Below are 15,502 nucleotides of genomic sequence, written 5' to 3'. Positions count from 1 at the left end.
GTAGAACAGCAGTGCGCTTCGGGCAGCTGCACAGCTTTGCTTTGGCTGTGGCCGTTGTTCGTGTGAAGTGGTTGTTTGTTCAGAGAGTTTGCAGGAACCCCCCCTTCGCTAAAGCTGATATTCAAAGAAACCCCGGCATCGCGTTCTTTGTAAACAGCACCACATTTTCTTGCCCGCTGCTGCCTCATGGGACTTGTCGTGCCACTGCCCTGTGTTCAGTTTCCACGAATGGAACGAGCCGAGCAACATGTTCGGAATGTTGGAATCATACTGGCATCGATTCATAATTATTGGCACGATTCGCGTGAGCACACTAACTTTTGCTTCACATGACACAAAGCGCAGTTGTGTTTCTTTCATGAAAAAAATAACAACCCTCTAGGAGACGGCGAAAGATCCCTCAGCGGGATTGCGCACACCCACTTTAGGTCAATCAGAGAAATAATTTTATGTTCTATATTTATTCCAAGCCGAAAATCGTGTTCACTTACATAATCAATAAGCAATTAAATCGGGTTCCGATTCTCGTTTGTAATCCAAATCCGGTGTCCTGGTGTCTCTGCCACTGATAATGTATCGCTGGAAAACGTTGCTTCTGTTGCCGTGCATCCAATATTAATCCAAGTTTTGCTCGAAAACAACACAAGATACATGATTTGCCGGAAATGGGCAAAAACTCACATTGCTTCTTTCACTGTTACACTCTGGAAGGATTTCGCTCAGATTTTTGCTGGTGCTGCCTTGGATAACTCGATATCTGTTGTTTCACTCGTTTTTCGCTTGTAAACTTATTATTATTATTTTTTTTTTACTTCGACTCACTCACTGCACTTTACTATTTCGCATACCTTTTTTTCGTATTTTATTACTGTTGAACTTCGAATCCCATTCTCATTTGTGTATCCACTTTGAAAATAATATAACTTTTCTTTTTCCCTCTCGCTTTGTGCGGCTGTTGTTTTCATTCATGAAATCATTGGATCACTTTGAAGGAAAAAAAATCTTTTCTCTTAGCATTTCATATTTTATCTTTCCCCTTGATACCTTTTTATTTATTTATTTCTTTTTTTTTGTTGTATCTTTCAATACAAATATATTTTCGTATATTTCTTTTTACTTTTCCTTTCACGATCTTTTTCGGTCGCCAGAAAAAAATATGAACAAAAATAAATCACTTTTCAAAACATTTTCTTCGCTCGCTCCATGCTGTGGCCGTTGGCGTATTTTCGGAGCACTTTTCATGCTTTCGCTGGTAAACTGCTGTTGATGTTCCGACCGTTGCGGCTGCTGACGGCGACGGCGACAACGACGATGGTCGTATCGACGGTTTTGTTTTTCTGCCGCTGCTGCTGATCTGACGGCGATGACGATGACGACCAACAAGAAGACGGCCGCGACGATGTTCGCTGTGGTACATCTGCCGTGTAGCTGTGGCTGTGTGGTGTAGCTCTGCAGTGGTGTGCGTACCGCGGCGCGTACTGTTCTGCATGAAAATGTTGCCGCGTCGCAGCCGCCAAGATTGAGCCGTGTGTCGTTCTTCTTGCGGCTCCTTCGACACCAGCCAGGCTGAACTTTTCTTCACTCTTCAATATATGACTGTCACATCACACGATTGAATTTGAAAGGAACGGGCACCGACCAAGAGCTTCTATCTCTCTCTTCCGTCTTAATACGTTGTGGCTATCACGATCGGCTATAGACCTAAAATTCAGTTCGTATCAAATTGGAACTTATCACTTCCTGCTGCCTTATTCACTTTTACATCCCGTTCTACAGTCGGCGAAGGCAAATCTTTTCTCCACTTGCTTCTTCTGAAATTCGTTCACTATGCTTCACATTTTCTCGCATCTCGCACTCTTTCTCGCTTCCTTCGACCGTGTGTTCCTTTTTCTTGTGCTTTCCGTGTGTGTGGTATATGTATACACAATGGTAATTATAGTAATTTTTCCTCAATGCACAAAAAAATTCTACAAAGCAACGTTATGAATGCAGTCCGTCTACGATCAAAGCTCTAAAACGACTGATAAATAATTTCGTTTCAATTCGTATATTTAGAAAACGTCATGCGCAGTCAGAGGGGAGGGCGTTTCTGACTTCGTATGTTCGGCTCTTGTTCGGCTGCATCCGTTTCACTCGGTGTGTGTGACAGGAAAACTCTATCCGTACACGCTTTATCATACAGTAGCTGCGCTGTGTTAGTAGCGAAACTTTGTGTGTATGCGTGATTTCATTCAATTATAGCTTAGTGTATGTTCGTTCGGATCCACTCGGCATTCGCACATACACCCTCACAAAACGGACCCGAAGTTCACTTCGGTTGCCATACTCGACACAACAATGCCACGCAGCGGACAAATTCGTTACTACTGAAAAGGTTTTTATGAATGAAAACCTCGGCCATAATGAATGGAGTAACGAAACGAAAACCAAATGTGACCGTCAACTCTCTCGCTCGCTCTCAGGCGAACCTTTGGTGATATTGCTGTTATTGCTGCCGTCGCCACGTCGTCGCGCACTCGGCTCTCTCCCGCTCGCTGTTTCTCCTCGATTAACCGCTGTCGCTGTCGTGACCATTTCTAGAGCTACACAGCCATATTTTTATTTTAATTCATTCGGCCTACCATTCAGTGTTCCGTTTCATTCACGCGGCTGCTGGCTGGCGGTTGAGCACTTTTGCGCGCGCACATTCTCTCTTTCTCTGTCCCACTCTCTACACGGTGTCGCTCGTTGCCATTCTCTATGCTCCGGTCCGGAGATGGTTGTCTGGCTTACTGCTTGGCTCTGTGTTCCGTGCTGTAGTACAGCTAACCGCTTACGACATCAACGGGAACCGAGGGATCGTCCAGCAGCGGAAAAGTGCTCTGCCGAGGGATAGACCAGGGACCGGTTGGTGTTCTTTGCGTTTGCTTTTTTTCCTGTGTGTGCAAGGCTGCTACTGCTACGGCATTACATTCGATCGTGCTCAAGCTGGGTGAATGATTACTATTGCTGTAGAGAAACGCTCGGGAATCGGAATGCTATCACACTGATATTCTTTTCGGTTCGGGGTTTGTGGAAGGGGGTGTGGAAGTTAGTTAGAAGAGTAGGACTTACTCCAGTTTTGCCTTTAAACAACCACCAAAAATTCAAAAAAATCAAATATAAACGTGGTAGTTTAGAAAAACATCTACTACAACTAAAGACTGTCCCAGAAAGTATGGACGCAACCAAAAACCGCTGCCATTTCGCAATGGTTCAGAATCTGTCAATTTTGATGGCTGCGTCCTGTTGTTTACACTCTTCTCTAACCACTTGTGCAGTTAATTATTCGTTTTCATTATTTTGATTCGAAATGCGTGGACTTTCAGCAGAACAACGTCGAAATATGGTGTACGAATGGTGCACAGAACGCGGACTGTCACTGAGAAAGATAGCAAAAATGAAAGGAGTAAGTGAAAAGCCGTGCGAAATGCAATCAGGAAGTTCGGCGAGGATAACACCTTTTAGGATACGAAACCTACGTGAAACTCGATTACAAATCCTTGTCGGGACCACAATATTATACGGTGCGAGAAGGGCAAGTGTTAAACCAGTCCGAATTTGGTAAGAAAGCTAGGGTCTGGCAAGCAATTTGTAGCTGCGGTAAGATTTCGAAATCCTTCATCACCACTGCTTCAATGAACAGCGAAATATACATCAAGGAATGTTTACAAAAACGACTTCTACCCGTGATTCGAAGCCACAAGGATCCTGTTGTCTTCTGGCCAGATCTTGCTTCTTGACACTACTTGAAATCAACGGTAGAATGGTATACTACCAAAAATGTCACTTTCGTCCCAAAAGACATGAATCCACCAAATTGCCCACAACTTCGACCAATTGAGGAATTTTGGGCATTAAACGAAGGCACATCTTAGGAAACATGTCTCGGCAGTCGAAACCATTCAACAGTTCGAAAAATATTGGAAAAAAGTGTCAAATCTTGTCGCCAAGAAGTCTGTACGGAATTTAATGAGGAACGTTCGCAAGAAGGTGCGCCAGCTAGTCTACAATGGCTAAGTAGCAAATGTTGAGAATAATATTCTGTTGTTGTAGTCTAATATTATCAGTATATCGAAAAAAATTTTAATATCTAACACTTGTGAATTATTTACAGTGAAATCAAAGTGCGTTCATACTTTCTGGGACAGTCTTTATGTTACTTGAATTATTTGACTTCTGATAATTTTGCACTGAGACACAGTGGACACCGCAAATCATGATTTCTATAACGCGTTCTAGAGAATACTTCTTCACAAACCTATTTCTCAATATTTTTTCTCTAAAAAAATTAAAAATGCTGAATTTATTTTTTTGAACGAAAGCTCCAAATTGAACGGTAATGAGTTTTGGCGTTTACGTCACTTATGCCTTTATATCACCGGAGTCGTAAGTGACAGCCATTTTATCATTGAACTTGATCAATGGACCAACAGTAGTTTTCAAACAAGCCTAGATTTGTTGAAATCGGTTCCGCCATCACGAGGAAGTTGAGCGGAGAGAAAAAACGCGTTTAGTTAATTACGTCACTTATACTATTATATCTCTGGAATCAAAAGTCACAGCCATTGGATCATTGAACTTGATCAATGGACCAATAGTAACATTCAAACTTCGAGAATATCGAGGGCGAAAAAACAAAGAACACATTAACACACAGACATTTTCCTATCTCGCTGAGCTGAGCCGAATGGTATATAACACGATGGGTCTTCGAGGCTCTGTTCGAAAGTCGGGCTTTCCAGCAATTCGTTTACCTATTTGCAATAAATGATGATAAATATTGATGTGTCGGTTGGGTTGTAACTTATAAGCCATTTCGCACCTTCTGACTTTCACTTACTGTGGCAATTTGAGCATGAGTACGTACCGGACGATGTATGTTGGCATGGTTTGCGACCTTCTTCGGAATCAGATTCATCAGAATGTTTAAAAACTTTACGTATTCCTCACTCTGTTATCCGTTTTTGTTGACCAAAACTAACGCTAAGTTGGCGAAATGTATTCTTCATGGAACGTCCAGTTCCGTAATAAATTTAATAATTAAAATGCGTTGCTCTGGTGTTAGAAAATCAAAGACTAAATTTGACAAACCTTTGACAGTTCATTGTGTAAACAAATATAAAGAAATATAATTTATATTTAAAATATTTTATAAGTAATTGTTTCGTGGAGATTAAAGCTTAAAATTGTCACGCATTCTCAATGGAAGAATCCAATCCAACAGCCTCTTTTTCAATATTTTACTCTCTCATTCGTAAATGACCGACACCAGAACAAACAAAGAGAGACGAAGCATTTTTGTTTCTCGTTGAAAAAATGAGAGAGAATAATTGCCAACGTCACTCTTTCTTCTATGACAAGACGAAACCAAACTAACGTCTTAAGGGAGCATTAGCAGAATTTCAATTCTCATTCTTTCATCGATGTATTGAAAATGGCTATAAAAAGTGACTAATAATGGTAAATCGAAGTAATTACATCCCCGAACCTCTTTGGAAACTAAAACTAATACAAATTCGAGTACCAACAGCTAAAAGTTATATTGAAACCTTTTTCTGTCATTTCTGATTCTCAAAGCTTCGGTAGAATACCGACACTGCATACTATGGGGTTTTCACTGAAAACTGCAAATGACTGAAAGGACAAATGAAAGAAAAAAACCCAATTTTGAAACTACTGTCCCGCTTATATCATTGACTGGACATGGGTTTCGTTCTCATAGTTTGCAAGCGAAGCTGAGAGTGACAGTAATTTCTTGTCATTTTCGTCTATTTTGAGTCAATGAAATTGACTTTTATTAGCTCTGGTGGAGATCATATGGACTGTTTGCGCGGATAAAAATCCTTTGCCGGTACCATGATTAAAAATCATGAAATCATAAATAAAGTCTATCATGAATAATGTCTATCATGAATAATAATTCATGATTTCATAAGTAAAATGATTGATATTATGAACAATAACACATCTTTCATGAAAATCTTCATGATATCAACCATTTTGCTCATGAAATTCCATAAGAAGACATGGTTCACGATTTCTTGATTAAATATAGCAATAGATTTTTAATCGTGTGATGTAATACATTATGTTTGGCTACTTTATTGATACACTAAGGTCTTTTTTTATGCGGTTTTTTATGCGACTTTTTTTATGCGAATTTTCAGAGTTATGCGGTTTTTTTATGCGAAGTTTCAGAACTATGCGGTTTTTTTAATGCGAAGTTTCAGAGTTATGCGGTTTTTTATGCGAAGTTTCAGAGTTATGCGATTTATGTTTTATGAGAATTTTCAGAGGTATGCGTTTTTTTATGCGGTACGTAAACTCGCATTAAAAAAACACTTCAGTGTACTGTGATTCGTTGCGTATGCAAAAAATTTACGTTGATTTTAATGATATGACGTATAGTCAACATGATCTCAGTAAAGCCTTCTTTAAGCTCCCGACAAAGGACAAATTGGAACAGAAATTGACGATTAGAAGTAGCGAAATGTAAGAACTTGTGAAAATATTGGCGTAATATCTCATAGATTATTATCCAGCAGATGACAAGAAAGAAAATAAATTGATGAAGGGGAAGGCATTATTAGTGTTCTACAGCGGATTATGTTTCTAGAATTGGAAAATATTACGTGCTTTTTCAGGAGCCACCCTACTTTTACTCGGGAAAATTTATGTAACTAGATCAAATGAAAAGCTAAGCGAGGTGCTTTTTTCAGCAAAGTTGATCAAAATAAAATTTCCTACAACTTTATTGTACAACGAAACCATTTTTAAGTTCAATTAAGAAAGTTAGTTTTCAGATTTCAATCTAAATAAGAATCACACGAACTCTCCCTTACAAAGGAATACAATTTCCTATGCGAACAAAATACAATAACTTCTAATCATTTTGGGAAGATTTCTAAATTGAATTTTGTTCTCTGACAAATTTCTGTCTTAGTTTTGTAACCATTCCAGTTTGAAACCATTCCAACAGTCTCATTTTCAATGTTCTACTGTCTCATTCGTAAATGACCGACACCAGAACAAACGAAGAGAGAGACGAAGCATTTTCGTTTCTCATCGAAAAAATGAGAGAGTATAATTGTCAACGTCACTCTTTCCTCTATAACAAGACGAAACCAAACTAACGTCTTAAAGCAGCATTAGCAGAATTTCAATTCTCATTCTTTCATCGATGTATTGAAAATGGCTATAAAAAGTGACTAAAATATGGTAGATCGAAGTCATTACATCTCAGTACCTCTTTGGAAACCAAAACTACTACAAATTCGAGTACCAACAGCTAAAAGTCATATTGAAACCTTTTTCTGTCATTTTCGATTTTCAAAGCTTCGGTAGAATACCGACACTGCATACTATGGTATTTTCACTGAAAACTGCAAATGACTGAAAGAGCAAATGAAAGAAAAACACAATTTTGAAACTACTGCCCGGCTTATATCATTGACTGGACATGGGTTTCGTTCTCATAGTTTGCAAGCGAAGCTAAGAGTGACAGTAATTTCTTGTCATTTTGATTTAGTTTTAGTCAAAGAAAATGACTTTTATTAGCTCTGTTGACAGCAGAAAACACCTTGACAAAAGATCGTTCAATCTGTATTTGATTTGAGCTGTGTGTAGAAACTTGTATCCAGGTGATGTCGTTCAAGAATAAATGCAGACATTATATCATTAACTATATCGCCGAAGACTTTCGGACTGATTCAATCGCACAGGAATGTTATATATTTTCAATTCAGCATCACAACGAAGTATTTTTCACTCCGCTAGAGGGATCAACCATCAAGTGCTAGTTTTCCTACATCTTTTCGCTGTTTTCGCTCAGCGGAAGCGATTGCGTGGACACAAGACGTGTGTAGAGAGGACTGGCTCCAGAGGAAGGATACGGCTATGGGAGTGTGTGCAGGCAGGCAGGCAGGCACGAGGACTATCGGCGCAAAGGGACACGTACACTAGAGAGAGCACAATCGGCGCGTTGGAGGAAAAGAACTTGCTAGCATGCGATCCGATCGATTCCCGCAAAGGGGCGACAGAATCGGTCAGCCGAGTGGTCGGATTGTATGGACGGAGGGCGACAAGTTGCCGCAGCAGCAGCAGCAACAGCCGCCGTAACAGAAAAGTTGAATTGAATTGATTCGATTGAGAGGTGCCTGTGCCTATGTCTGTTTTTCCCACTCCTCTGATGGCAGCTCTATGGCCACGACACTGACGACGACGACAACGACGACGACGATAACGACGGATACGGTCAAGACGACCAACAGGAATACGAAAAAGAATGTGGAATAAATATGTTGACTATACTGAGACTGCACGATTCATAACTTGGTTGTCTAAAGTTTTTTTTAATGCTTTTTCGCTTTTTAAGCGTATTCGGTTGATCCAGGAGAACCGGAACGTGTCATTTTTCTGACAAGAATCAAACGAAGACACGATGTTGATATTTGATACTTGATACTGTAGATTATGAACCAACAAAGCATGTATGTGTCTAAGGCTGCTAGTTGCATGCATACTTAAATTTGCCCAGCCTTTTAATTTTGCGTTGACTGTGCTTGTCTCGCTTGGTAACATACATCGCAAGATCAAATACTGTTCAACTAAATAAAAAACACAACATGTGTCTCTAACTTTGGAATCCATGACATACATTCGGAAAACCGCGAAAGACTTCTTCTAAACGCGTGGAAACGCCGGCATTAGACTTCTCGGCTGTTGTTGATCGTTCGGGTAAACGATGCGAAGCACATGGAACGCGTTATCATTCATGTATTTATTTATTTATTTATTTATTCATTCATTTACGTTCGAGTAGATGTGATGTGTGTAGCCGGACAACGACGACGCTCGTAAATGCGGCATCTGTTATCGGAAAGTAATCAGGCTAAGTAAAGTAAAACGATTCTAAAATCGATTTTACTGTTCAAGCAACTAGTATTAGTAATGGTTGCTTCATGGTCAGTGCTGCAGTAGTATCGACAAAATAGAATGCATTGTATTTTCAACCCAGTGACTGCTTTTGAATAGTATGATAAAATAACTGTGTAACAAAGTAAACATCACTGACAAACCCATGGGCTTGTTATCGAATACTATGCAGTATATCTAAATATTATATTAGTTTCATTCAAATTCTTATAGTGACTGATAGAAAGGTTATTACGATTTCGCTAAAAAAACAGAATGCTCGAAAATATTCAATATAAATTAAATTCTAGTAGCAACAGTCGTACCTTAACGCTTCAAAATACTTTTCTTTGACTCTTGAAAAACGAAAAAAAATCAAAAAAAGATTGCTTGGGCATTATTTAGCATATCCTATAAATCGAAACTGTTAGAAATTTAAATCACAATTCCTTCTGTAATTCCGGATCACAGTTTAATATTCAATAGCAGCCTATGAAACCATAAAGCTTTCAGGGGGGCGATACATGTAAAAAAACAATACAAATCGATTTTTATTACATAAATAGGTAAAATGAAATCTTAATAATTGTGCTTGAAATTCCCATTATTTATTACTTAAAAACTCATTTAAGTGCTCCGTATTGACTCGAGCATTGTTATCACCACACGAGCGGTCAACTCTTGCTACCTGCTTTTCAATCGAAAGAAGTAGAAAGAAATAATTCAAGAAAAAGAAAAGGAAAGAGTTCTACGAACGCACCGGACCAGTTATGTATGGCCTTGGAGTTAAAGACCAGTTATTATTATTATTAATATCATTTATTTTACCCCGGCTTTAACCTTTTGGTCGTTCATCGGGGGAAAGACCAGTTGGTAAGTCGCTGTAATCATAGAGATTCTTTATATCAAAGCTTCAAAAGCGTTTGTACTTAAAGGAAAAAATATCAATGCAAATCGTTTCTAATGAAACATCTCACTTTCTTCTGGATACTTCCCATCAAACGCTGCATACATCTAAAGTCGAATTCTTTGACACATTTGTTCCACACTTTGGTCATCTGAGTCGTGTCCTGAGCCGTTTTTCCACTTTGTGATTGCCCAAAATCTCTCGATGGGCCGGGACTGCGGGCAGTTTGGTGGATTTATATTTTTATCGATGAGTTCTACGTTATTATCGTGGTATCACTGGATACTCGGCAGTATTGGTAACTAGCCAAATCTTCCCAAAACTTCACGGGACCTTCATGGGCTTTAATGAAAAGGTAGTACGCGGTTTTGAGGCATTCTTCCCTTTACAGCTTCTAGTCCATCGTCACGAACACTTAGGTCTTTGCTCGGTAACTGCATATTCCTTGCCAAATCATCAGTTTGTTTGGGGAAAATCCATGGAAGCAAACTTAAGCATCGCAGGAACATCTCCTCGTCCCGTCGCCATGTGGAATTGTTGGTCAGGAAGTTGTTCGAAATTCATTTTGACGTAGGTTTCATCGTCGATAAGCAGGCATCCTTGGTACTTCGTCGCAACCTGCTGGTACAATTTCCGAGCTCGAGTTTTGGTAACGAAACTTTGCTTCAACTTTCTGCTCGATTACTTGCTGGCTCGATAAAAATGATATCCTGCTCTGACGGTTCTCAATACCTTCTGGTTCAGCTTGCGGTCATACGCTCTTTCGCTCCATGAAACGTTTGGCCACATCATCACGATTTATTGCGGATCACGTTGGATTATCAAAGTAGGTGTGCAAAATTTCTTCTCTCCTCTCGGCTTCCATCTGAAATAATATTTGGCTCACTGCACGAAATACCATGAAATATATACCACAGAAAGTGGGCGCCTAGGCAAATAAACCGCCGCTGTAAAAGAATTTGTTGCAGTGTTCACTTCCAACACGCATAACCCTGTAATTCGGGAACCGGAAGTCAGATCCAGATCTAATTTGGCGATCCCTTTTTTGCATCGTCGCACTATATGACGGCTTGAAATTTCAAACACTTATCACCCTGTACTTGCGGAAACGGGAGTCAGATGCGGATAAAGTTCAGCAGTTCTATAAAGGAGACCCTTAATTTAATTCTAAGTTTGAGAAAATCGGTTGAGCGGTCACGAAGAAAAGTTAGATAGTTCCATTTTGATGATTTTTATCAATATTTCCGGTAATTCCGGCACCGGATTCCGGTATGTCCGATGTGAGTTTGTGTGGTCTTCAACTTACAAGACCTGTAAACTAGAGGAATAATTTACTATTTTTGGAAAATGAGATCATTTTTACATCTTTTTCTATGAAGGCAAACTTTTGATTTTCCAGGTTTTTCACTCATCATCCTGTAGTTCCGGAACCGGAAGTCCGATTCATAGTCGGATTTAAAAATATCTATTTGAGTCTAAGTTTGTGGAAATTTAGTTTTTGGATTAAGCCATCTTGGAGAAAATTGAGTGCATAATTTTCTCTCACACATCACATATACACATACTCACACAGACATTTTGCGTACTTGACGAACTGAGTCATATGGTATACGACAAAAAAGGTGGTTTTCACAGTGATTTCATAACCTTTCTATATAAGAAAGGCAAAAATAGGTAAAAATCGATTTTTAGAAGTAAATGAACAATACAAATATTTGATTTTTTTGTATTTTCCGAGGCTCAATTAGAAGACACATGTTTTCCGGAAACACTCAATCAAAAAATTTTTCAAGCAGATGACTGTAGTGTATTCCGTCAGTTGATGCCACAAATTCCGTCAGATGATGACGCGAGGGTCTCAGAGTTATTGGCTACGATGGCGGCCATTTTGAAAAAAAAAGCAAAAAAAAATCTAATTCTTGTATTTAAAAACATAATGAATTATCATGATTAATTTCAAAGCGATACCTTTACTCCTTCTTAAATAAGCTTCTTAAAAATGGTCAAAATGCAGTATTACATCCCCGGTAATCAATGAGCACATACTAATTCCGCACTATGACAACAAAAAATCGCTAATTAGCATTTCAATCACACTTGAAACTGAATTAAGGCCGACTTTGGCAAAATATACGGCTATTCATAGGTAATGCTTGTTTTTGGCTGGTGTGCATTCTGAAAGCTGAAATCTGATTGAGTTACGACAGATGAGCTTTCAGATTGCAGATATAGAGCTTTAAGCATTTTTATTGCTCATAAAGGCTAATTTAATGCCATTATAAGTGCTTACTGGTTAGGGGCTGTCCATAAAAGACATCACGCTTTTTTGGCAATACCGGGTTCGTTACGTTGCGGTTTACGTAGTTTCAACATATCTTCTTGTTTGATGCATCCCGTGTTCGATTTCGCAACCGTTGTTTCATTCGCAATAAAATAAAACGATTTTGGCATGAATTTAATTTATGGAAGTAACAGGAGCACAAGATTTGAGCACACAGCAGGCGCTGCGTTTGAAAGGCGCGTTTGAATTGCCCTAGCAAAACTTGCACTCCTCCTGGCTAGATGTAAATAGTAAACGAAAATCAAAATAATAACAAATATTATCATCATATCTTGTCCAGCGCTCTCATAGCAATACTTTATACATATCTTGATATTTAAACGAAGGAATCTTCTTGATAGATTAGACAAAATCTATTTAGCATAAATATTTGTTATTATATCTTATTTCGTTATTGATGAGGCATACCAATTTCATTAAGTACAATTGATCCAGTGGTTCCTTTTTCAAATGGAATACAATTCAATATACTGCATCAGAACAAGATAAGAGAAATTCGTATGATATACTATTCTCATAGCTAGAGAATCAAATTACTGAAAAATTCGTCTTCTATAAATGTTTTGCTCTTGCTTTGAAGTTACAATGGTAAAATTTTATATTTTGTTGCTGTTTTCTTAGGCAAACTTTGAAATGATTTTTGATATTTAAACTCTTATTTCAAACTAAATAATGGTATTTTCTACCATTGGTTTTTAAAAATTGGTTTGCAATAAACAGGGTGAATTAATCAGCTGCATGACATGCTTTATGATTGAACTTGTTTTTCTTATCGTTATAATTATTGATAATCACAACATATATGTTAATGTTATATGCTGGTTTTATAGATATTACTCCGCCAACATGGTATTGATGAATGAATTTTAAATACATCAAGAAGCATGAAATTTCAATGCGACCCCTCCGTGCACTTTTGCTGATCACAACAGAAATGATTTCCTGCATCATTCAACTTCGAATTTACAAGAAGTAGCTTTTACATCAACAAATACACTTTTCCCAATAAAATGTAAACGTTTATTGTGAAGATTTTTTCAGGAAATAAGGCAAAGCAGTAATATAATTAGGTATTTCAAAAATGCGCTCATTGAAAATATTGGACGTCACATTTCAACAACCCACCCCCCTTCCCCCTGTCACAAAAGGTCACGTTTTGTGAAACACCCCCCTCCCTCTTGCGCCGTGACGTCTTTTATGGACAGCCCCTTACCTGGGATGTATCGTTCCCCTTAATTCCAATCTCGGTTTGTGAAAATCGGCCCCGCATACTATTTCGGCAATTAGATAGTTTTTACGGTTTTGCATAATCTATAATTAAAAACCTTTAATAATAATATTAATATGATTATTAATATTAATACTAATACTAATACTAACACTAATACTAATACTAATACTAATACTAATACTAATACTAATACTAATACTAATACTAATACTAATACTAATACTAATACTAATACTAATACTAATACTAATACTAATACTAATACTAATATTAATACTAATACTAATACTATTACTAATACTAATACTAATACTAATACTAATACTAATACTAATACTAATACTAATACTAATACTAATACTACTACTAATACTAATGCTAATACTAATACTAATACTAATACTAATACTAATACTAATACTAATACGAATACTAATACTAATACTAATACTAATACTAATACGAATACTAATACTAATACTACTACGAAAACGAATATACTTCAACCAATACAATATAGGGAGTGTGATGTGATGGGGGTGGGAGTCAATTTACACTTCTTACAGAAAACAAAAATTTACAATAGTAAAGTAAAGAAGTTTGACCCACCTAAACTATACCGAGATCGATTGTTCATTTATGACGGGAATTGTTCACATCGAAGTCTTCGATATGCTCATATTACTTATGATATGACAGTAGACCGAAAGGGGGCCAATAAGAAATTCTGCGAAGTTTAACATACGAAGACATTAAAACCGATGAAGCAGTTGGTAGGATGACAAAATACTAATTCACTCGACAACACTGATGGACGTTTGAACGATACAGACGCACGAACCAATGATTAACTACCCAAGCAATCACAAAATCCCACAAATATTCGCTTCATGTGCGTATATAAGGCAGATTTGGGACATCATTGCCTTACGTCTATCCTATATGCATCTACAAGCCATACATACAACTTTGTGGTTATTTGGATGCTGACCGGGTGAAGCACATTTCTTGCAGATTCAGTATCAAATTCTCTAGTGGATTTGCAACTGAAGATATTTGTATAGTTCGTTGCAAATTGATTACCAGAAAGGTTGCACGTTTACTAGCTTCAGTCTATGGCAATCTATGAGCGAGTGCGTATACGCCTATAGGCCTCCATCTTATTCAACTGGTGCTTCAGTCAATGGCGGATATAGGGCTCCGTTCCTCAAGTCTAAGCGCAAAAAACACAACAATTAGTTCTTCGCAGTGTGAGTTTCACTACGAACAAGAGCGATTGCGTCATCCAGCTGCTGGTTGTTTGCATTGTAGAAAAAGAAAACGAAAAGTGGACAACGATGGAGAACATAATACAAAATCAGCCGTTCTAATGGCTTTAAATGTTATCTAAAGAACTATTAGGATTTCTTCTTAGGAAATCGAAGGTAAAAATCATCAGTTTGGTGCAAATCTAGAATAATTTGATTGATTTTGTGTACTATTGGCTTTGCGAAACTCGCACCAAACGAGCGCAAATAAAGCTAGCATTTGACGAAAAAAGGTTTTAACCGATTCTTTTGAAACTTGAAAAAGCCCAAAACATTCACAAAAATTTCCATTTATAACCCTTAAAGAAAGATATTAATATTATTCGAACTTTTTGTATTTTCCGAGGTTCACATAGAAGACGCATGATTTACGAAAACATTTTATTAGATTTTTTTAGAATCAGATGGCTCTAGCGGAAGCAAAAAATGCCGCCAGGCGACTATTTTGAGTAAAAAAAATCCATACTTCTTGTATTTGAAAACATAATCAATAAACAAGATTGATTTCAAAGCAATGCCTTTGCTCCTTCTTAAATAAGCTTCTGAAATGTAGTTGATTACATGTATTTTGAGAGCGTATTTCAGCAATGGCACGTTGATTGAATTCACCGGTCCATTTCACGAAATAATGTTGTTGTTGAAATGTTCTTTCAATAAGTCGATAGTTTCGGCCGCAGTATGACAAGTGGCACCGTCCACATCCATATCTTGAAGATTTGACAACTAAAAATTCATTGATCATGGTTCTGTATCGATTTCCATTCATGGTAACGTGTCTGCCT

General features: G+C 37.8%; 1 protein-coding gene across 1 annotated transcript in view; it reads right to left on the bottom strand.

The window, feature by feature from the left end:
- Positions 1-2,045, bottom strand: part of LOC131438552 (protein sprouty) — a 63,755-nt gene extending 61,710 nt beyond the window's left edge. Inside the window, exon 1 of the mRNA XM_058608652.1 lies at positions 492-2,045. The gene's annotated coding sequence lies outside the window, so the exon portion shown is untranslated. The remainder of the gene's footprint in view (positions 1-491) is intronic.
- Positions 2,046-15,502: the final 13,457 nt, after the last annotated feature.

Source organism: Malaya genurostris, chromosome 3 (genome assembly GCF_030247185.1).
Source record: "Malaya genurostris strain Urasoe2022 chromosome 3, Malgen_1.1, whole genome shotgun sequence".
NCBI lineage: Eukaryota > Metazoa > Arthropoda > Insecta > Diptera > Culicidae > Malaya > Malaya genurostris.
The sequence above is the reverse complement of the archived record's forward strand: the minus strand, read 5'-3'. Positions and strand labels throughout refer to the sequence as shown.